We start from the raw sequence: 22,456 nt of genomic DNA, 5'->3' as shown, positions 1-22,456 counted from the left end.
TGAACTCTGTTGGCTATTGCCTAATATGAAGAAATAAAGGACTCTCCCCCCCCCCACCAGAACATTTCTAATACACAGTCATTAACGGTGTTCTGTAGTTGGTAAATGTAATTGCCATTGAGCAGATGTTTCCATTCTCTGCACCCCTGGCTCTTGAAAAAATGTTGCAAGCCAACTGATCAAAAGATCTAGACCAGGTTGACTCCTGTTACATTGTTTTAAGTCAGAACCAAAGACAGAAACTGCTTTCAAATGCAATTATATTTACAAATAACTTTATAAGCTTTTGTTGGAAACTTGCTTGGAATATTTACATCATTTTTGGGTCAATGTCTGATTGGTTGCTATTAGTAACTGTATTACCTACACAACATATCACTGATAAAGTGAGGTTTTATTTTAATTCCTTAAAATGGACTCATAACTTGCACTTTACAGCATCTTATCTCCCACAAAAGCCTGGCTACAAAGACAACACTTAAGAAATATGAAAGCCAGGGGTATTCAGAGTTCATTTATAAACCAGAAGTTTACTAAAAATACTAAACACTTAATTATTTATTCCTGCACAAATCGTAACCTATAGAGGTGTTTTCAATTCCGAAACCCAATACAGTGAGCTGGCCAACCTACCAAATTATGTTAATAAATAAATACCTGAAAAAGCTTACATTTCCTGTATGTACATATCTGCCGCAAGCTATAAAAAAAACTCTCGATTTGTGAAGTTATGTAGAAAAAAAGCAATTTAGTAAACTGATGTATGATAAATGTAAAGTTATAAAAAAGATTTGAAAGCAATACATTAAAATTGGAAAACTGATAAAATGAGAATGGAGAATGATAATGATGATAATATATTGGCAAGTTCATGGTGGGGATAAAATAATCATGCAATATAGCCACAGAAATGAATGATGGTATGTTTACACTAGCAGGATATATTGGTTATTCAGGGAAAAGGGAGAAAGGCACATTAAAATTATATGTTCTGCTCCTGCTCCTTTTAACACTATAAATTGGTATGTGCATAATGTGTCTGTATGCTTGATAAAGGGGAAACGTTGCATGCTGCAAACCATTGAATAAAATAGCAAGGGTTTACCCTGCTAGTATTACCTGTGTGCCAGTGAATTTCCTTTTGATTCGTCATTTCAAGGTGGGACGCCGATTCTATCATTGCTGTGCACCAGGGACTATCTTCTATCCAAGGCTAGGGTGTGCGAGTGCATTCACTAATTTTCCTCCTGGTAAACAACACATAAAAGCTGAACACTGTTCCCCAATGTATCCTGATTCCCTCATATCCAACCTTGTCCTTATTCAGTCCATGTTAGTTCTGTTTTTTTTTCTATTTATCTACCATGAACTCAACATGCTGTTATGGTAGAACTAGGCATTAAAATGGGGTTAAATAGGATTTAACTGATTTGCCTAGTTTTCAAAATAATGTATTCAATTTTAAAAATAATTTACAATTTATTGACAAAGTCGTGAATTCTATTTGCTCCTTTTGTTGTTTGAACCCCATAAAAAAAGCTTTGTTGCAACCAACTGCATTCAGAAGTCACATAATTAATACTAAGGCATGCGAGTAAAGCATCGCATTATCTGAAAATAAATATATTGCACCTGTTTTTGGAAGGTCCCAGAACACATCTAAACAACTTTTTCATTTATATCAGATCACGATTACCAACAAAGATTATGATATTATTATAAAAATATTGTTGTACCTAAAGCCCCCTAACTAAATATAGTGCATTTAAATTTTCATATTCAATAAAGACACATATGTTGTCCCAAGGAATCAGCGCATCTATGAGGAGACCCAGGTGCAGCAGCTATACCAACCATGTAGAGCGGCCTATTTATTAATAGTGGTTTTAGAGGTTTTTGAAATCACTTTCTATAAAACCATGAAAGTCATGACATTGATTAAAAGATACATAGACAAATGGAAAATGACGCTGAACGATAAAAATAGAATTCATAAATATCTAAAAACCACACCCTTAAAGTATTTTATATATTTCTGATTTCTATGGAAATGCCATGAACTCTGTTGGCTATTGCCTAATATGAAGAAATAAAGGACTCTCTCCCCCCCCCCCCCAGAAAATTTCTAATACACAGTCATTAACGGTGTTCTGTGGTTGGTAAATGTAATTGCCATTGAGCAGATGTTTCCATTCTCTGCAGCCCTGGCTCTTGAGCAAATGTTGCAAGCCAACTGATCAAAAGATCTAGACCAGATAGACTCCTGTTACATTGTTTTAAGTCAGAACCAAAGACAGAAACTGCTTTCAACTACAATTATATTTACAAATAACTTTATAAGCTTTTGTTGGAAACTTGCTTGGAATATTTACATCATTTTTGGGTGCTGGACCCCTTTAAAGCATTTTAGAGACATAACTTTTGGGCTGGTTCATAAACATAGGTGCCAAATTGCACAAGTGCCGTTAACTATTTGCTTTCATTTCAACTTGTCAATGTGTGATTGGTTGCTATTAGTAACTGTATTACCTACACAACATATCACTGATAAAGTGAGGTTTTATTTTAATTCCTTAAAATGGACTCATAACTTGCGCTTTACAGCATCTTATCTCCCACAAAAGCCTGGCTACAAAGACAACACTTAAGAAATATGAAAGCCAGAGGTATTCGGAGTTCATTTATAAACAAGAAGTTTACTGGTCCTTTCCTGATTCGCTTAAAGATAATCCAGACTTCATTAAGATGCTACATAGCAGATGGGATTTGTTTTTCAAGGAAAACAAATTACATTCAAAAGATCCATCCTTATTATGGGAAACTTGGAAGGCAGTGGTTAGAGGGGAAATATCTTCTTTTAAATCTCACTTCTTTAGGAAAGTTCACAAAAACTTTCTTGAGTTGAGTAAAAGACAAAGCATCTCTTACATTCGATTTAAACAACATCCCTCATTTGAGAATGCTCAAAAATATAAGAATATTTTAGATGAACTTAAAATATGGATTAAATTGAGACAAAAATTTTTTGCATCTTTTTCGCAGGCTAGGCTTAAAAACTTAAGTAACAAAGCAAATAATTTGCTTTTTAATCTTACTAAGGCTGAAAATAAGCAGGCTAAACTTATTAAGATTAAAGATACTCATGATCAGCTAACAAATGATCCCAATAAAATTGTAAGCATTTTCAAAGATTTTTATAAAGATTTGTACTCTAATCCAAATATAAACTCTGAGAAAATGCAAGAATTTTTTGTAAATTGTAAAATCCCCCAGATTTCAAAGGGTCAGTTGGAAAAGCTAAATAGTCCAATTTCCTCTGAGGAAGTGTCCACTATTATTAATAATCTGAAAACTGCAAAGGCAGGTGGCCCTGATGGCCTAACTCCTTCTTTCTACAAAATTATGAAAGATAAAATCTCACCCTTTTTAACAAACCTATTCAATGATATATTATTCTTTGGAAAGAGCCTACCTTCTAGTGAAATATCAAATCTTAGAGTTATCCCAAAAAAAGACAAAGACTTATCCCTTCCCTCCTCCTATAGGCCTATTTCCTTGTTAAATCAAGATATCAAGATATTATCCAAGGTCCTTGCCGATAGGCTTTCTTTAATTCTTCCCTCTATAATATCCGAGGCCCAAAATGGTTTTATTAAGAATAGGTCAGGAGTAAAAAATATTAGGGCTCTGATCCATTTCTTATACTTCGCCAAAAAACATAAAATCCCCAGTTCTATTTTTAATATTGATGCTGAAAAGGCGTTTGATAATATTACCTGGGATCATCTATTTGTTTGCCTTAAGAAATTTGGTATCACGGGCCCCTTTTTCCAATATATCAAATATCTTTACAAAAATCCCAGAACACAAATAATTTTTGGCGGAGCTAGGTCGCCACCTTTTGAAATATTTAAAGGGACAAGACAGGGCTGTTCTTTGTCGCCCCTTTTATTTAATATTGCTCTAGAACCGCTAATTTGTTTCCTTGATCAATCCAAGTCAATTTCGGGAATTACCATTAATAGAAGACATCTCAAGGTATTAGCCTTTGCCGACGACTTATTACTAATTTTAAAAAATCCTGAGTCCTCACTTAAGGTTGTTTTTGATTTATTCCGAGACTTTCAGTCCTTCTCTGGTTATAAAATTAATGTTGAGAAATCGGAAGTAATGAATATTTATGGTTCTTTTTCTAAATCTTTACTTAAGAAATTCCAACTTAAAAACCCAAAGAATCAGATCAAATATTTAGGATTAATAATTCCATCAGATCTAAATAATTTATATTCTTTGAATATCACTCCAGCCTGTCAAAAGGTTTTTTCCATGTGTGAAAAATGGGCTAATTCTCCCCTTAATATAAAGGGACGAGCACTCTTTTTTAAATCTTTGATATTTCCCAAGTTAATATATCCATTAATTAATCTCCCCTTGCTTATAAAACATTTTGATATTAAGAAACTTGACTCTGCCTTAAATAAATTTATTTGGAATGGTAAAAAGGCAAAAATTGCACTTCATAAATTAAGAGCTCCAGTTAAACTAGGAGGGTTAAATCTTCCTAACTTTAGAGCTTTTAATTTATCAGCCCTCACTAGATACTGTATTGAGTGGATCTCTCAAGGCAATAAATTTACAAACCCTGACATCGAGATCTTTCAAGAACCCTTCTTTGATATTTTATCTGTTTTACATAGCAAATGGGGAAATGTTCCTTGTGACTTTAAAAGGAATCCTCTTTATCGTGATTCTAATTTTGTGTGGAAACATTTATTCTCTCAACATGGGTATAGTTATACAGAAACCCCTTTCATGCCAGCAAAGCTCTTACTTAAACCCTCAGATTATCAAAAGTCTGATTCCTTTCTATTTTCTGCTAAGAGAAATGTACTAGTCTTAGTTAAAGACTTATTTGATCCACATAAGAAAACTTTATTGTCTTGGTCAAAACTCAAAAATGAGTACAAGCTTAATGAATCTGATAGATATTATTACTTAGCTTGTCAATGCGGTCTTTCTCTACTGCATGATAAAAACAATTTGATTTTAGCTGACCACAAGCTAGCAGATGATTTGGCAGAATTTTTGGAACTCCCCTGTTTGATTTCAATTAACTCTTTATCTAAAAAATTTTGGAATATTTATGGTACAGACTCACATCCATTATCTAAATCGTCCATTAAATGGACTGAGTTTTTACAATGTCAAGTGTCTCCCTCAGATTTGGTGAAATCTATTAATACTTATAATAAATTAATTTTGGCAGAGAGTTGGAGAATTCAACACTTTAAGCTTATTCATTTAGGATATGGGAAAATGTTTGCTAAAAGTACCTCTTATAGTCCTATATCATTTTGTCCTAAATGTGACGAGACTAATGTGTCAATTTTTCATTATTTATGGTCCTGTCCAAAAATTAACCTTTTTTGGAGGGAAGTTACTAATTTTTTGAATTCTAGACTGAAGATAAAAATTAAACTATCTCCGTGTATTGCTTTACTGCATCTAGATATTAATATGCTTTCTGCAAATCCTAAGTCAAATATTATCTCCCATGAGAGTAAATTATTGACATTCTTTTTTTTAGCTGCTTCTAGGAAAGCTTTATTTAATTTCTGGTTACAAAAGGAACCCCCCTCATTATCGGACATCATCTCTTATATGAATCAGCTTAGTTGGCAAGAAGCCTTAATAACTAAAACTAAAGGAAGTATTTCCAAAGATTCTTTTAGGCTGGTTTGGTCTCCTTATTTTGAAATCTGTAACTCCAATAATGGCGATCAAATAATGCGCTTTCTTCAATAGTTAGATGACCTATCTGACACTCCAGATAATAAATGGGCTTTTTCTTTCTTTTATTACTTGTGCATCCACTGGCTTAGTTAATTTTTAGTACGTTTTTTGTTATTTTTCATGAATGATATAGTTTTGATACTATCATGCCATTGTCTCCTTTGCAACATATTTTCTTCATCTGCATAACATTTGTTGTCATTTTGATTTCATTTGTTTAATATGAAAATCAAATAAAATATTTTAAACATAATAATTAATCCAAGTCCTACAGGCAATCCCGTTAAACCAAAACAATTTCTTATTGGTAAATTACATGTTATCCTATAAAGTAAAGTATGGAACAAAGAAGAGTAATGGTGACAATGCATTTTATTTATTGCACTTTTTAATTTTACTTTACCATTTATATTACTTTTATTTTACATGGCTATGTTTCTACTAAATTTAAATTTTTTTTTTAAAACATACATTTTTGCTAGCACTTGTTATCTGACATATTTGGCTCACTTAAAAACAGGGCAAAGCTACTGGCTCCGCAGAAAGTATATGGTATGCCTTAAAGTCACAAAGCGCTCGTTCTTACTTTGCACTATGAAGTACTGTTGGCTACCTATGGCCTACTTTGGCTAGCCAGCATTCAAAATATGTGCTAATGCCTACTAATACCTCCTCCTCCACCACCTGTGGTACTTAAATAGCAATTCACAGGTATCTGGTATGCCTTAAAGGTACAAAGCATTTTTACTTTGCACTTGAAACTATTGTTGCCTATCCAACACATTACCTGGCCAGCACTAACCTCATATGTGTTTATACTTTCAAACATCCCATGTCATATATTGACAAGTGTAATTTATTTATCATATTGATTGTTATATTCTTGTTTTGTGCACAGGGCTTCTCAATGCCAAACTTTTTTTTGTCCTTTTAAATTTATATTAACTTGACCAACATGGACACAGGGGTGCATTATGAATCTCATGCAAGAAATGCTTGCCAGTAACCCACTAAACCCTTTGTAAAGTTTTGCCCTTTAGTGGTCAGTGGAAGCTGCTACTAGGGATGGGCGAATTTGACCCGTTTCGCCAAAAATTCTCCCTCAGCGAAATGTCGCAGACGCCCATTAAAGTCTATGGGTTGGAAAAAAATTTTGACGCGCATCTTTTTTTTTTGACGCGCGCTGCCATACAAGTCTATGGGCGTTATTTTTTCGGCAAAACGAAGTGAAAAAATTCGGCCATCCCTAGCTGCTACATATTGAAATGAATGTTGAGACCGCATTCCCCTTATGTCTTACAGCTAAGGTACATATTGAATTGGTTGTAAAAATGTTTATGTGGTGTTGAAGAAACAAACAAACTTTTGTCACAAATCCATATTGTCTTTTTATTCTTATAAAAATGTTTGAGATTTGTAACAAGATTTTGTCAGTAAACCCACAAAACCAAAAAAAAAAACCCAAAAAAAAAAAAAAAAAAAACAAGAAGTTTACTAAAAATACTAAAAAATAAATTATTTATTCCTGCACAAATCATAACCTATAGAGGTTTTTTCAATTCTGAAACCCAATACAGTGAGCTGGCCAACCTACCGAATTCTGTTAATAGATAAATACCTGAAAAAGCTTACATTTCCTGTATGTACATATCTGCCGCAAGCTATAAAAACAACTCTCGATTTGTGAAGTTATGTACAAAAAAAGCAATTTAGTAAACTGATGTATGATAAATGTAAAGTTATAAAAAAGATTTGAAAGCAATACATTAAAATTGGAAAACTGATAAAATGAGAATGGAGAATGATAATGATGATAATATATTGACAACGTTCATGGTGGGGATGAAATAATCATGCAATATAGCCACAGAAATGAATGATGGTATGTTTACACTAGCAAGATATATTGGTAATTCAGGGAAAAGGGAGAAAGGCACATGAAAATTATATGTTCTGCTCCTGGTAAACAACACATAAAAGCTGAACACTGTTCCCCAATGTATCCTGATTCCCTCATATCCAACATTGTCCTTATTCAGTCCATGTTAGTTCTGTCTTTTTTCTATTTATCTACCATGAACTCAACATGCTGTTATGGTAGAACTAGGCATTAAAATGGGGTTAAATAGGATTTAACTGATTTACCTAGTTTTCAAAATAATGTATTCAATTTTAAAAATAATTTACAATTTATTGACAAAGTGGTGAATTCTATTTGCTCCTTTTGTTGTTTGAACCCCATAAAAAAAGCTTTGTTTCAACCAACTGCATTCAGAAGTCACATAATTAATACTAAGGCATGCGAGTAAAGCATCGCATTATCTGAAAATAAATATATTGCACCTGTTTTTGGAAGGTCCCAGAACACATCTAAACAACTTTTTCATTTATATCAGATTACGATTACCAACAAAGATTATTATATTATTATAAAAATATTGTTGTACCTAAAGCCCCCTAACTAAATATAGTGCATTTAAATGTTCATATTCAATAAAGACACATATGTTGTCCCAAGAAATCGGCGCATCTATGAGGAGACCCAGGTGCAGCAGCTATACCAACCATGTAGAGCGGCCTATTTATTAATAGTGGTTTTAGAGGTTTTTGAAATCACTTTCTATAAAACCATGAAAGTCATGATATTGATTAAAAGATACATAGACAAATGGAAAATGACGCTGAACGATAAAAATAGAATTCATAAATATCTAAAAACCACACCCTTAAAGTATTGCATATTTCTTATTTCTATGGAAATGCCATGAACTCTGTTGGCTATTGCCTAATATGAAGAAATAAAGGACCCCCCCCAGAAAATTTCTAATACACAGTCATTAACGGTGTTCTGTAGTTGGTAAATGTAATTGCCATTGAGCAGATGTTTACATTCTCTGCACCCCTGGCTCTTGAAAAAATATTGCAAGCCAACTGATCAAAAGATCTAGACCAGGTTGGCTCCTGTTACATTGTTTTAAGTCAGAACCTAAGACAGAAACTGCTTTCAACTGCAATTATATTTACAAATAACTTTATAAGCTTTTGTTGGAAACTTGCTTGGAATATTTACATCATTTTTGGGTGCTGGGCCCCTTTAAAGCATTTTAGAGATCCTAACTTTTGGGCTGGTTCATAAACATAGGTGCCAAATTGCACAAGTGCCGTTAACTATTTGCTTTCATTTCAACTTGGCAATGTGTGATTGGTTGCTATTAGTAACTGTATTACCTACACAACATATCACTGATAAAATGAGGTTTTATTTTAATTCCTAAAAATGGACTCATAACTTGCACTTTACAGCATCTTATCTCCCACAAAAGCCTGGCTACAAAGACAAAACTTAAGAAATATGAAAGCCAGAGGTATTCGGAGTTCATTTATAAACAAGAAGTTTACTAAAAATATTAAACACTAAAATATTTATTCCTGCACAAATCATAACCTACAGAGGTTTTTTCAATTCTGAAACCCAATACAGTGAGCTGGTTTTAGTGGTTTTAGAGGTTTTTGAAATCACTTTCTATAAAACCATGAAAGCCATGACATTGATTAAAAAGATACATAGACAAATGGAAAATTACGCTGAACGATAAAAATAGAATTCATAAATATCTAAAAACCTCAAAAAAATTGAATTTTTCTGATGATTCCAAAAGTCCAAACTGATTTAAAATGATCCAATAGGATCAGCGCAGCTCAATTAGACTTCTATAAGACCTTGAATTTTTTATCTGGCAAAGTTTTGTATTAGAGGTTTTCATGGTTGTACACTTAATAAATCTGGAATTTTTAGAGCTTTAAAAAAAACATAGGAAAACATGAATTTTTCCAGATTTCTGGTAAAATTCAAAATTCAATTTTTATTAAATGGGCCCCTAAGTGGTGTGAGAACACGAAATTTGTAAGGCTGTTGGAATCAAGTCAATACTTCAAAAATATGAAACCTAGGGGTATTCCGAATACTTTGATACACAATAAATAAATATATAAAGTTTATGGAAACTAATAAAGAAAACAAACTGGCGTATGATAAATGAAAAGTTGTGTCAAAATAATGTAAGTCGAATAGAAGTGGACGTGATATATTGATGATATATTGCAAAACCCAAAGTTCACTGATGGGAAAAAAGAATGATGCAATACAGCCACAGAGAGTATTAATGATGGAAAGTGATCATGCTAGCAAGATATAGTGGTAATTCAGGGAAAAAGAAGTGAAAGCATGTGAGGATTACATGTACTGCAGAAAAGCTAAACTCTGTTAGTTTTATGACCAAATTAATTAACAAAATCAAGGCTAGATGTTGTGTTCAGTTTTAATTTCCTTATTAAATCCAATAAAGTAAAATGTGACGTTAATTTGGGATTGTGTTCATCGTAGATACATTTCAGGCTCCTTAACAAAAGAAAAACCTTTGGGCAGGACCCTAAACAATGAAAAATCTCAATGTTTTGTTCTTTGCATTTGGGTGGAGCAAAGTGAAGAGTCAAAAACTTGTTATCTGGTTGCTGACATGAATTTGTTTATATTGTTGATCCCTCCAGGTGACTGAATTAATGTATTTCTGATAATAAAATAGCATTTTTTGAAATTGTTCCCCTTTAAGTTGACAAGCCTATATCTCCCACACATTATTTGGTACAAAGACAAACCTCCATACTATTATTATAAAAATATTGTTGTCTAAAACCCCCTAACAAAACATTTTCATATTCAATAAAGACACATATTTTGTTCCATCGATTCACCACATGTATAAGGAGCTCCAGCCTGAACCTTCAGCTTGAAGGAGCGGAAATCACCTATGCCTATTATAGGCCCATTTATTAAACGTCAAATTGTAGTGTTATTAGAGCTCTTTGAAACCAAGGAACTCTAAATTCACAAATTACATGAAAGTTATTTAAAGACCAGAATACAAGATGTACAAAGAGAAAAAAGTGCTGAATGATCTGAAAAAATATGAATACCTCAATATATTCTAAAAATTAGAGCTTTTCGGACAATTACAAGCCAAAAAAATTCCGAAAACCTCTAAAAGTTTCAATGGTTAAAAAAATGTCCAATGGGATCAACAGAGCTCCTATTAATTTCTATGGGACCTCAACTGCTTTTACTTGAAGAAGTTTTGTATACGAGTTTTTTGTGGTTTTTACACTGAATAAATCTAAAATTTTTCATTTTAAAGCAATTTAAAAAAAAACACAAATTTTTAGAGGAAAAATATGATTCCTGAAAAAAAAAAAGAAATCCAAATGTTAGTAAATAGGTGTGAAAGTGAGATCTGGTCACAATGGTAACATAATGGCTGCATCACATCTTCACACTTTTTTCAGTTTCAGCTAACACCTACCTGAATAGATCAATGGAACTACCAATGACCATTGATGGTATTTATTTTTTGTGTAATGTAAGTATGAAATAATCCCCACATACCAGACAAGCAGGTGGAGGATCAGCAGCTGCTTTGTCTCTTGTCCCTGATCTCCAGCACAAACAACCATCCCAGGTAAAGCTCAGTCTCACCTATTACCTAACTGCACTTGGCACACACAGATCAGCTCTTAAAGGGATTCTGTCATGATTTTTATGGTTTAGTTTTTATTTTTAAATTACACTGTTTACACCGCAAATAATTCACTCTACAATATAAAACATCATTCCTGAAACAGCAAGTATATTTTTTTTAATTTATAATATTGGTGTGTAGGCAGCCATCTCAGGTCATTTTGCCTGGTCATGTGCTTTCAGAAAGTGGATGGAACTGCTTTCTGGCAAGCTGTTGTTTTTCCTTCTCAATGTAACTGAATGTGTCTCAGTGGGACATGGGTTTTTACTATTGAGTGCTGTTCTTAGATCTACCAGGCAACTGTTATCTTGTGTTAGGGAGCTGCTATCTGGTTACCTTCCTATTGTTCTTTTGTTTGGCTGCTGGGGGGGGGAGGGGGTGATATCACTCCAACTTGCAATTCAGCGGTAAAGAGTGATGAAGTTATATAAATTACGAAAGCATCACCATTGTATTCTCCTCACTCGATTATCACATACAACTGGCACCCTATCTGTAAATATTTATCGAGTTCAGTTATCTACCATTGCTTGTACAGGGATTACCGTATCACTCACAACCAATCAGAGGTTTTCTCTAACGTACATCAGTTGCAGAATATCTTTTGTTTGGCTGCTGGGGGGAAGGGAGGGGGGTGATATCACTCCAACTTGCAATTCAGCGGTAAAGAGTGATGAAGTTTATCAGAGCACAAGTCACATGAGTGGGGGCAGCTGGGAAACTGACAATATGTCTAGCCCCATATCAGATTCCAGAATTCTGCTGGAGCAGCACTATTAACTGATGCATTTTGAAAAAAACATGTTTTCCCATGACAGTATCTTTCAGCTTTCCCATCTGAAATCGCTTGAGCTTTTCAGTGCAAAAGATCACGATGACATCACTGGAGTCACAAGGTAGGGATTTTTTTTTCGAAAGACACTAGCCAGCAGCACCCCCTTGCCCCTACCCAGACAAGCTCAAATAGACGCATTGAACTAAACAAAAAAATGTATTTGAATTATTCTTTTAATTTTTTACATTTTTTAGACAAACAGGTTTGGGGAGGCTTAGCCGGCTGGGTGCTGGGTGCCCTAGGCAACCCAGCCGGCTACGTCACCCCCTCCCCAAGCATTTTTGCACGTGCCTGGGCTTGCGCAGAAGCATGTACTTGCATGCGCAAAAGCGCACAAGTGCACAATGAGGATGGTAGGCTTGCTGCCGACCGTGGACACTCAACGCCCGAGCACAAGCACATGTGCGAGGAAGAGCGCGAGTATGCGCTGAAGAGGAGGAACTGCTCGTTGTGAGGAAGCAAGGGTCTGAGCTAGGGGAAGGCTGAAGAAGAGGTATGTGCCTGGCGCCCTTCCACCTTTGCGCCCCAGGCACGTGCCTCTTCTGCCTACCCCTAGTTCCGGCCCTGGTGTGGAGGCTTATTTATTAATAGTGGTTTAAAGGTTTATCGAAATCATGACTAAACTCACTTTCTATAAAACCATGAAAGTCATGACATTTATTAAAAGATACAAATAAAAAAAGTACAAATGTAAAATTACACTGAACGATATCCATGAATATCTAAAAACCTCTAAAGATTTTCAGATAATTCCTAGCAATAAAAATCTGAAAACCTCCAAAAGTCTAAACTGATTTTAAATGGGCCAATAGGATCAGCACAGCTCCCTTTGACTTCTATAGGACCTTGACATTTTTATCTGGCAAAATTTTGTATTAGAGATTTTCATGGTTGTACCATGGAATTTTTACAGCTTTAAAAAAAATAGGAAAACCATGAATTTTTACAGATTTCTGGAAAAAAAATTTTAAATTCAATTGGCCCCTAAGTGGTGTGAGAACACGAAATGTGTAAGGCTGTAAATGTTTCTTTTCTATATATATAACACTTCAATAAATCCACATGCATTTAACAAGTCTGCCTGGAGGACTGCCCATTGAGTACTTGTTCTAAATCCATTCAGTGGTTTCCATTTAAATTTTCATGGCTGACACTTGACTAAGGATTAAAAAGCTCCTAACCATATATTTGTGACATATGTATTCTGTAGAATTTAATATAGTTAAATATGTCTTTCTATTTTAAATCTTTGCTATTCTAAGGTGTTTTTTCTATATATATTTCTAATATAACGTTATAGCATCTAATCTCCCATTAGATCATGGATACAAGTCAAGACTTCAAAAATATGAAACCCAGGGGTATTCTGAATACTTTGATACACAATAAATAAATATATACAGTTTATGGATACTAATATATAAAACAAACTGGTGTATGATAAACAATATTATTATATATAATTATATATAAAATTATTATTATATTGAAAACGTTCATGGTGGGGATAAAATAATCATGCAATATAGCCACAGAAATGAATGATGGTATGTTTACACTAGCAGGATATATTGGTAATTCAGGGAAAAGGGAGAAAGGCATATGAAAATTATATGTTCTGCTCCTGGTAAACAACACATAAAAGCTGAACACTGTTCCCCAATGTATCCTGATTCCCTCATATCCAACCTTGTCCTTATTCAGTCCATGTTAGTTCTGTTTTTTTTCTATTTATCTACCATGAACTCAACATGCTGTTATGGTAGAACTAGGCATTAAAATGGGGTTAAATAGGATTTAACTGATTTACCTAGTTTTCAAAATAATGTATTCAATTTTAAAAATAATTTACAATTTATTGACAAAGTGGTAAATTCTATTTGCTCCTTTTGTTGTTTGAACCCCATAAAAAAAGCTTTGTTTCAACCAACTGCATTCAGAAGTCACATAATTAATACTAAGGCATGCGAGTAAAGCATCGCATTATCTGAAAATAAATATATTGCACCTGTTTTTGGAAGGTCCCAGAACACATCTAAACAACTTTTTAATTTATATCGGATCACGATTACCAACAAAGATTATGATATTATTATAAAATTATTGTTGTACCTAAAGCCCCCTAACTAAATATAGTGCATTTAAATTTTCATATTCAATAAAGACACATATGTTGTCCCAAGGAATCAGCGCATCTATGAGGAGACCCAGGTGCAGCAGCTATACCAACCATGTAGAGCGGCCTATTTATTAATAGTGGTTTTAGAGGTTTTTGAAATCACTTTCTATAAAACCATGAAAGTCATGACATTGATTAAAAGATACATAGGCAAATGGAAAATGATGCTGAACGATAAAAAATAGAATTCATAAATATCTAAAAACCACACCCTTAAAGTATTGCATAATTCTGATTTCTATGGAAATGCCATGAACTCTGTTGGCTATTGCCTAATATGAAGACATAAAGGACCCCTGAAAAAGGGAAAGGGAAAAGGGAGTGAAAGCATGTGAGGATTACATGTACTACATTTGGTAAACAACTGCAGAAAAGCTAAACTCTATTAGTTTTATGACCAAATTAATTAACAAAATCAAGGCTAGATGTTGTGTTCAGTTTTAATTTCCTTATTAAATCCAATAAAGTAAAATGTGACGTTAATTTGGGATTGTGTTCATCGTAGATACATTTCAGGCTCCTTAACAAAAGAAAAACCTTTGGGCAGGACCCTAAACAATGAAAAATCTCAATGTTTTGTTCTTTGCATTTGGGTGGAGCAAAGTGAAGAGTCAAAAACTTGTTATCTGGTTGCTGACATGAATTTGTTTATATTGTTGATCCCTCCAGGTGACTGAATTCATGTATTTCTGATAATAAAATTGCATTTTTTGAAATTGTTCCCCTTTAAGTTGACAAGCCTATATCTCCCACACATTATTTGGTACAAAGACAAACCTCCATACTATTATTATAAAAATATTGTTGTCTAAAACCCCCTAACAAAACATTTTCATATTCAATAAAGACACATAATTTGTTCCATTGATTCACCACATGTTTAAGGAGCTCCACCCTGAACCTTCAGCTTGAAGGAGCGGAAATCACCTATGCCTATTATAGGCCCATTTATTAAACGTCAAATTGTAGTGTTATTAGAGCTCTTTGAAACCAAGAAACTCTAAATACACAAATTACATGAAAGTTTAGACCAGAATACAAGATGTACAGAGAGAAAAAAGTGCTGAGTGATCTGAAAAATATGAATACCTCAAAAACTTCTAAAAATTAGAGCTTTTCGGACAATTACAAGCCAAAAGAATTCCGAAAACCTCTAAAGGTTTCAATGGTTAAAAAAATGTCCAATGGGATCAACAGAGCTCCTATTAACTTCTATGGACCTCAACTGCTTTTACTTGGAGAAGTTTTGTATACGAGTTTTTCAGGGTTTTTACACTTAATAAATCTAAAATTTTTCGTTTTAAAGCAATTTAAAAAAAAAACCACAAATTTTTAGAGGAAAAATATGATTCCTGAAAAAAGAAAGAAATACAAATGTTAGTAAATAGGTGTGAAAGTGAGATCTGGTCACAATGGTAACATAATGGCTGCATCACACCTTCACACTTTTTTCAGTTTCAGCTAACACCTACCTGTATAGATCAATGGAACTACCAATGACCATTGATGGTATTTATTTTTTGTGTAATGTAAGTATGAAATAATCCCCACATACCAGACAAGCAGGTGGAGGATCAGCAGCTTCTTTGTCTCTTGTCCCTGATCTCCAGCACAAACAACCATCCCAGGTAAAGCTCAGTCTCACCTATTACCTAACTGCACTTGCCACACACAGATCAGCTCTTAAAGGGATTCTGTCAAGATTTTTATGGTGTAGTTTTTATTTTTAAATTACACTGTTTACACCGCAAATAATTCACTCTACAATATAAAACATCATTCCTGAAACAGCAAGTATATTTTTTTTAATTTATAATATTGGTGTGTAGGCAACCATCTCAGGTCATTTTGCCTGGTCATGTGCTTTCAGAAAGTGGATGGAACTGCTTTCTGGCAGGCTGTTGTTTTTCATTCTCAATGTAACTGAATGTGTCTCAGTGAGACATGGGTTTTTACTATTGAGTGCTGTTCTTAGATCTACCAGGCAGCTGTTATCTTGTGTTAGGGAGCTGCTATCTGGTTACCTTCCTATTGTTCTTTTGTTTGGCTGCTGGGGGGGGGGAGGGGGTGATATCACTCCAACTTGCAATTCAGCGGTAAAGAGTGATGAAGTTTATCAGAGCACAAGTCAAATGAGTGGGGGCAGCTGGGAAACTGACAATATGTCTAGCCCCATATCAGATTTCAGAATTCTGCTGGAGCAGCACTATTAACTGATGCGTTTTGAAAAAAACATGTTTTCCCATGACAGTATCTTTCAGCTTTCCCATCTGAAATCTCCTGAGCTTTTTTTACTCTGTCACCCCCTCGTCTGGGGCGGGGTATTATTATTATTAACATGTTTTTTTATAGCGCCAACATATTGCATAGCACTGTATCATTTCTATCACCTGGAACCGTAGTTGTTGTACCCCATGGCCCATCTCTACGAAGTGTCCCGCTACAGCTTGCTCTATTTTTTTTTTCATTTAATGCCCGATTTATATTCCCGTATCCTTTCACGCACTTGGCGGGTTGTTTGTCCTACGTAAAGGAATCCACACGCCATTTTATCACATAAACTGCAAATGTGGTTAAACAAGTGTGGTAGCCTTTAATCTTAATTGGGGTTCCTTTACGAGGATGATAGACATTCGGGCCCTTTAAACAATTTGTGCAACAATTGCAATTTAAACATGGAAACGTTCCATTTTTTCTAGGTTGTAGTGATGTCTGTCTATCATCCACCCCTCCAAGGTCAGATTTAACTAACATAGAGCCAATAGTGCGTCCCTTCTTGTAGGACATTATGGGAGGCAATTTAAAGGCTTCCACGTTGGGAATCCCATCCTTTAAAAGGCTCCAATGTTTTCTCAGTATATTCGCAATTTGCGGACTTATCAAAGTAAATGTAGAGACAAAAGGAATATGTTCTAGCTGTTTAGGGGGGCCACCCAATAACACTTTATCCCTGTCCAACTGTTCCACCTCTAGTCGTTGCTGTGTAAGTAATTCATTAGGGTATCCTCTAGTCCTAAATTTATCCTGCATTTCATTAAGTCTTTCTCCCAGAACAATCGGTTCGCTGACTATACGCTTAATGCGAGGAAATTGGGACTTTGGCAAAGCCTTTTTCATCTGAACCGGATGGGCCGAGTCAAAGTGCAAAAGGGTGTTTCTGTCTGTCGGTTTGGTATAGAGGTCTGTGAGTAGCCTTCCACCAGACTTATATACACGTGCATCTAAAAAAGAAATTTCTGATGTATGTATATGCAGAGTGAACTTAATATGTACAGACACTGAATTAATGTGTCGAACAAATTCATCTAGGGTCCAACGTGGCCCCACCCATACCATAAAGACATCGTCAATGTAGCGAAACCATCGAAAACAATGGTCGCGGTATTCGGTATTTGTATAAATGTACTTTTCTTCAAACCTATTCATATATATATTTGCATATGCGGGGGCCACGTTAGACCCCATGGCAGTGCCCCTGATCTGTATATAAAATTTATCTTGAAAAAGAAAATAATTATTCTGCAATACCAATTCCAGACAATTTATCACAAACTCTTTTTGAGACCCATCCAAGGTGTTATCTTTCTCCAACTCTACGTGAACAGCCTCCACACCCCCATCATGTGGGATATAGGTGTAGAGGCTCTCCACATCCAGAGTGACCAACAAAGTATCCTCAGGCAACATATCTATTTCCTTCAATTTTGACACAAAATCCCCCGTATCTTTAATATATGACTGGTGTTGTACAACATAAGGGTTAATTATTTTGTCCACAAATACTGAAAAGGGTGTTAACACTGAATCCATACAGGACACGATTGGGCGTCCTGGTGGACTTTGCAAACTCTTGTGAATTTTCGGTAAAACATAAAAAGTTGGGTTTACCGGATTTTCACTTTGTAGAAATTTAATAATATGTAATTTTGTAAATGTTGTAAATATTGTAATATATGTAATATTGTAAATATTGTAAATATTGTAAATATTGTAAAATGTAATAATTTCAAAGTTTAAGGCCCTCCCCACCAGTTCTATTATCTTTTTTTGTATCTTGGGAAGAGGACTGGTGGCAACGTTCATATATGTATTAACATCTGATAATTGGTGGCTAATTTCTTCTACATACTTAACTTTGTCCATTACCACCAGTGCTCCCCCCTTGTCTGCTGGTTTTATGACTAGGGTTTGATCGGACATCAGATCATTAAGTATAGTATGTTGATCCTTAGTTAAGTTATATGGGGTAAAGCGTCGATCACCCTTCCTGAGATTGTCTTCCAAATTAGAAATATCCTTAGTGACATTCTTAATATAGGTGTCAATAAATACATTATTATTATCAGGCATATAACGACGAGGTCTCTTCAGATTTAATTCTTTCCCTCTGAAGGTATTTGGCATTAAAGGGAGATTTACACTTTCAACCCCTGCAAAATGTGACTTAAGTTTAATTGCCCGACAGAATCTGTATAACTCATGGTCCAATTCAAAAAAATCTGGGTTTGAGGAAAGTCCAAAAGAAAGACCCTTTTCAAGTACCTGTAGTTGTGGTTGTGTCAAAGTGGCCGATGAAATATTCACCACCGTCTTGGCCGATGCCGATTGTATGCTCGTGGCTGTTTTTTTGTGCTTGCGCCCTCCACACTTTCTTCCTCCAATGTGGCCTGAGATCCATCTAAAAAAGATGTCGAGGATGTGGACGCTGGGGAACCTGGGACTAATCCGGAATGCCCTGCTCCATCGCGTCTCTCTGCAGGTCCTCTTGATTTAAATTGATATGGCGGCTTGTGGCTCCTTGGGGACCCTCTGTATCCCTTTGCCTTCCACCGATATACGTTGCCTGCCTTATAATCCTCAGCGTCCTGTTGGAACTTGTTCCTTTTGCACGCCTCAACTTCAGCTCGAAATTTGGCGAGGTGGTCCGTTAACTTTGTCATTCCCCCGGATACAGCAGGCATGGTGAAGGAGTTCCGGATATTCTCTTCAGCCCGGTCAACTTCTCCCTTCACTTCAGGTAGCGCCGATTGCAGCTGTTCCATTGTAAATAGCATTAAATCAAGTGAGCATTTATTTACGATAGCTTCCCACTTTGCACAGTATTGATCATTATCAGAAAATAGAGTCGGACTCAAATGAGCCCGCAAACCTCGTGGTATTCGTTGGAGTTTAGACGTACTCTGCCAGAGTTCTGAGATGCAGGTCATATGCAATGTATTTACGCTGTAAGCGTTCAAGGACACGAAATTCCTGGAAACAGTCTTTGGAATTTAGGAATTCATTCTGGCCCCCCACTGCATCAGTTATGCGTTTCGCATCTTGGTCAGAGTAGGCAAAAGTCATCTTTAGACAGTGCTCGACTCACGTGGAAATCTTGTAGCAAAGTGTTTGTCAGCACACGCTCCTTCGGGTTTTCCGTTGCACGTTCCAATATGCAGTGGAAGACAGGAACAGATAAGTGCCAGATAGTGTCTATACACTAATTGTTACACTGTATAAATTGTATGCTATTTGTTTTAAATATACTGTGACCTATATTAGTTAAAGAACACTAGAGGGCGCTTTATTGAGTGCCTTAAAAGGAAGTTGGATAAATGTATCAGTTAGTTTGATAAAGAGCCAGGATATGGCATAAAAACATAATCTTTTGGTCGTAGCCAAGTTACAATAAAGGCTTTTTATTCATAAAAACGGTGTTGTCCATCATCAAAACTTTGCTGAATGCAATGTCAGCACAAAAACTATTCATAGGGAGCAGTGTTGGACTGGGATGCCAGAGGCCCAAAAGAAAACCACTGATACTTTCCAAAATGGTTTACCCTCTGCCTTCAGTCACTTTATATATTCTCTTTATCACTTCTACCTTCATATCATCTGGTGGCCAAGTCTGACACTGGTAGGGAGTGTGGGGTTTTTATGGGTAATCCAAAGCAAACAAGCCTAACATCAAAGTGTACAATGCCAAGCATTGGCTGGAGTGCTGTAAAGGTTTCTGCCATTTTATTTAGCAGATGCCAGGAGAACCTGCAAGGCCGATTCTGCGATGAGGCATGGTGAGAAGCCTCAGGTGGCATTAGGGTTGCCACCTGGCCGGTAAAAATTATGGTTGATCCCAATATTATAAAAGGGAAAAAAGATAAAAAGATAAATATATAGGAAGGACGGTATTTTTTTTCCAGAAAAGGTGGCAACCCTAGGTGGCATGGAGCGGCCAGTTACCAGGGGTAACTTTGAGAGCCGAATTTCCATTTTTTAATACTGAAATGCGGCTCTGCTAGTGCAGCATGCGCAATTGTGCTCGCTGCACTAGTGATGTGCCCCCTCCCCTGGACCCGCTCTTACGCTAAAAGTTGAAAGTGTGGAGCGGGGGCGGCAACAGGGCTGCTGCTCTAGGCGGTGGCAGCTCATGAAACGCCGCTGACTACCTGCCTGAATGCATAATGCCAAAAGTAGGTGGAGCAGGACTAATAGTCTGGGGCTGTTTTCTATAGTTTGGGTTACCAATCCCTGTGCCTTTGAAAGCAAACATTAAGGATACAGTGAATAATGACCCCAGTGTTGGAATGGGGGGCCCGGGCCCACTGGGGCTACCACATTAGGGACTAGGGTTGCCTTAAATAACGGCCAGGTGGCAACCCTATTAGGGACCCGTGCACATACCCCACGGACCCCCTCCCCAGCCACAACCCCCTCTACCTCCAGTGTGTACCTTCTTATCGTGAATGGCACAGGGGAGGTCAGGAAGAGCAAAGGAGGCCATGAGCCATGGGGAATGGGTCTGGCCTGGCAGGGCCTGCCGGGTTTTTTTACTAGTGTCCCACTGGCCCAGTTCAACCCTGATGAGTGCTCCATGCTTTACATTGTTTTTGGTAGATGGTTCCATGTGCTCTCAGGAGGGAGCAAATGTGCCTTTAAGTCTTAGATTTAGCTGTTCTGGTCACTTCCATTCTAATGTCATGCAGAATGCATACACCCCCCCCCAACTGTACCACTTTTCGTTGCTTTTCCTGCTTTACTGTGGCTCTTACAGGTCTTCCATTTTTTTTACCCGGCGCTTACCGGCCTTACTGATGTGTGGCTAGGTGAGTGCTAATACCTGTCTCTCCACATCTCATATTGTACTTCTCCCTGCTCTGTCCCAACCCATCTTACAGCAGATGCCAATTACAGCTGTTAGGCCCGGCTCCTCTGGTGATGTTAGAGATTGGCAGGTTGGGTGCAGATGTGCAAAATAGAGTGGTGGGCTGAGCTCGGGTTAGGGTTGGCACAGTTAAAGGGGTTGTTCACCTTCCAAATATTTTTTCAGTTGAGCTGTTTTCTGATTATTATTATACAGAAATAAAGACTTTTTTCATTTGCTTTTATTTTTTTTAAACTTTTTATTTTTTTTTACTGTTTTTTCCAAAATGTAAGTTTAAAGCTTAATAATGAAATGAAACGTTGGGGGCCACTTCGACTGCTTTATAATGCTAGCTACATTGTGCATACGTCCCAACTGTCCCGCATTACGTGGGACTGTCACGATTTTGGCTTCCTGTCCGGCCGTCCCGGATACTGGTGAAGATGTCCCGCGGTGCCTTTAAGAGTCACGCTTCGGGTGTTGGCACTTCCTGGAGCAGTTGCCTCTGCGGGTCTTTTCGGCTTCTTCCGACGCATTTCTCTCCTTCTGATGGGTCTTCTCTGCTCCTTCTGCAAATCTCGCAAAAGTACTGTGTGAGCCAATCTCTGGATGCAAGCATCTGTTCTTTTTCCTGCTTGCTGTGTGAAGCAGTTGGTTTCTGGCTTTCTGCTGCTGTGAAGGCACAGCACGGTTATGTGCCCTGCCAACAGTGGAACTTGGCTGCAGTGAAAGTAAGCTCTTGGGACTACAAGGAAGTGGTGTTAATGGCATGAAAAAATTGCAAATTAGGAAAAGGCCAAACTATTAAGGGAATTGGTATTGAAGGGCTAAAAAAGCAGGACTCACAGAAGGAGCTTACAATCTAAAAGCTACCCTGAGCCACAGGGCTTACAGTCTAATTAGTAGGGAATCTCATTTGAATGTAGGGAATTGAGTGCACAAACCCTGAGCCCCAG

Source organism: Xenopus laevis, chromosome 4L (assembly GCF_017654675.1).
Source record: "Xenopus laevis strain J_2021 chromosome 4L, Xenopus_laevis_v10.1, whole genome shotgun sequence".
Taxonomy (NCBI): domain Eukaryota; kingdom Metazoa; phylum Chordata; class Amphibia; order Anura; family Pipidae; genus Xenopus; species Xenopus laevis.
The sequence above is the reverse complement of the archived record's forward strand: the minus strand, read 5'-3'. Positions refer to the sequence as shown.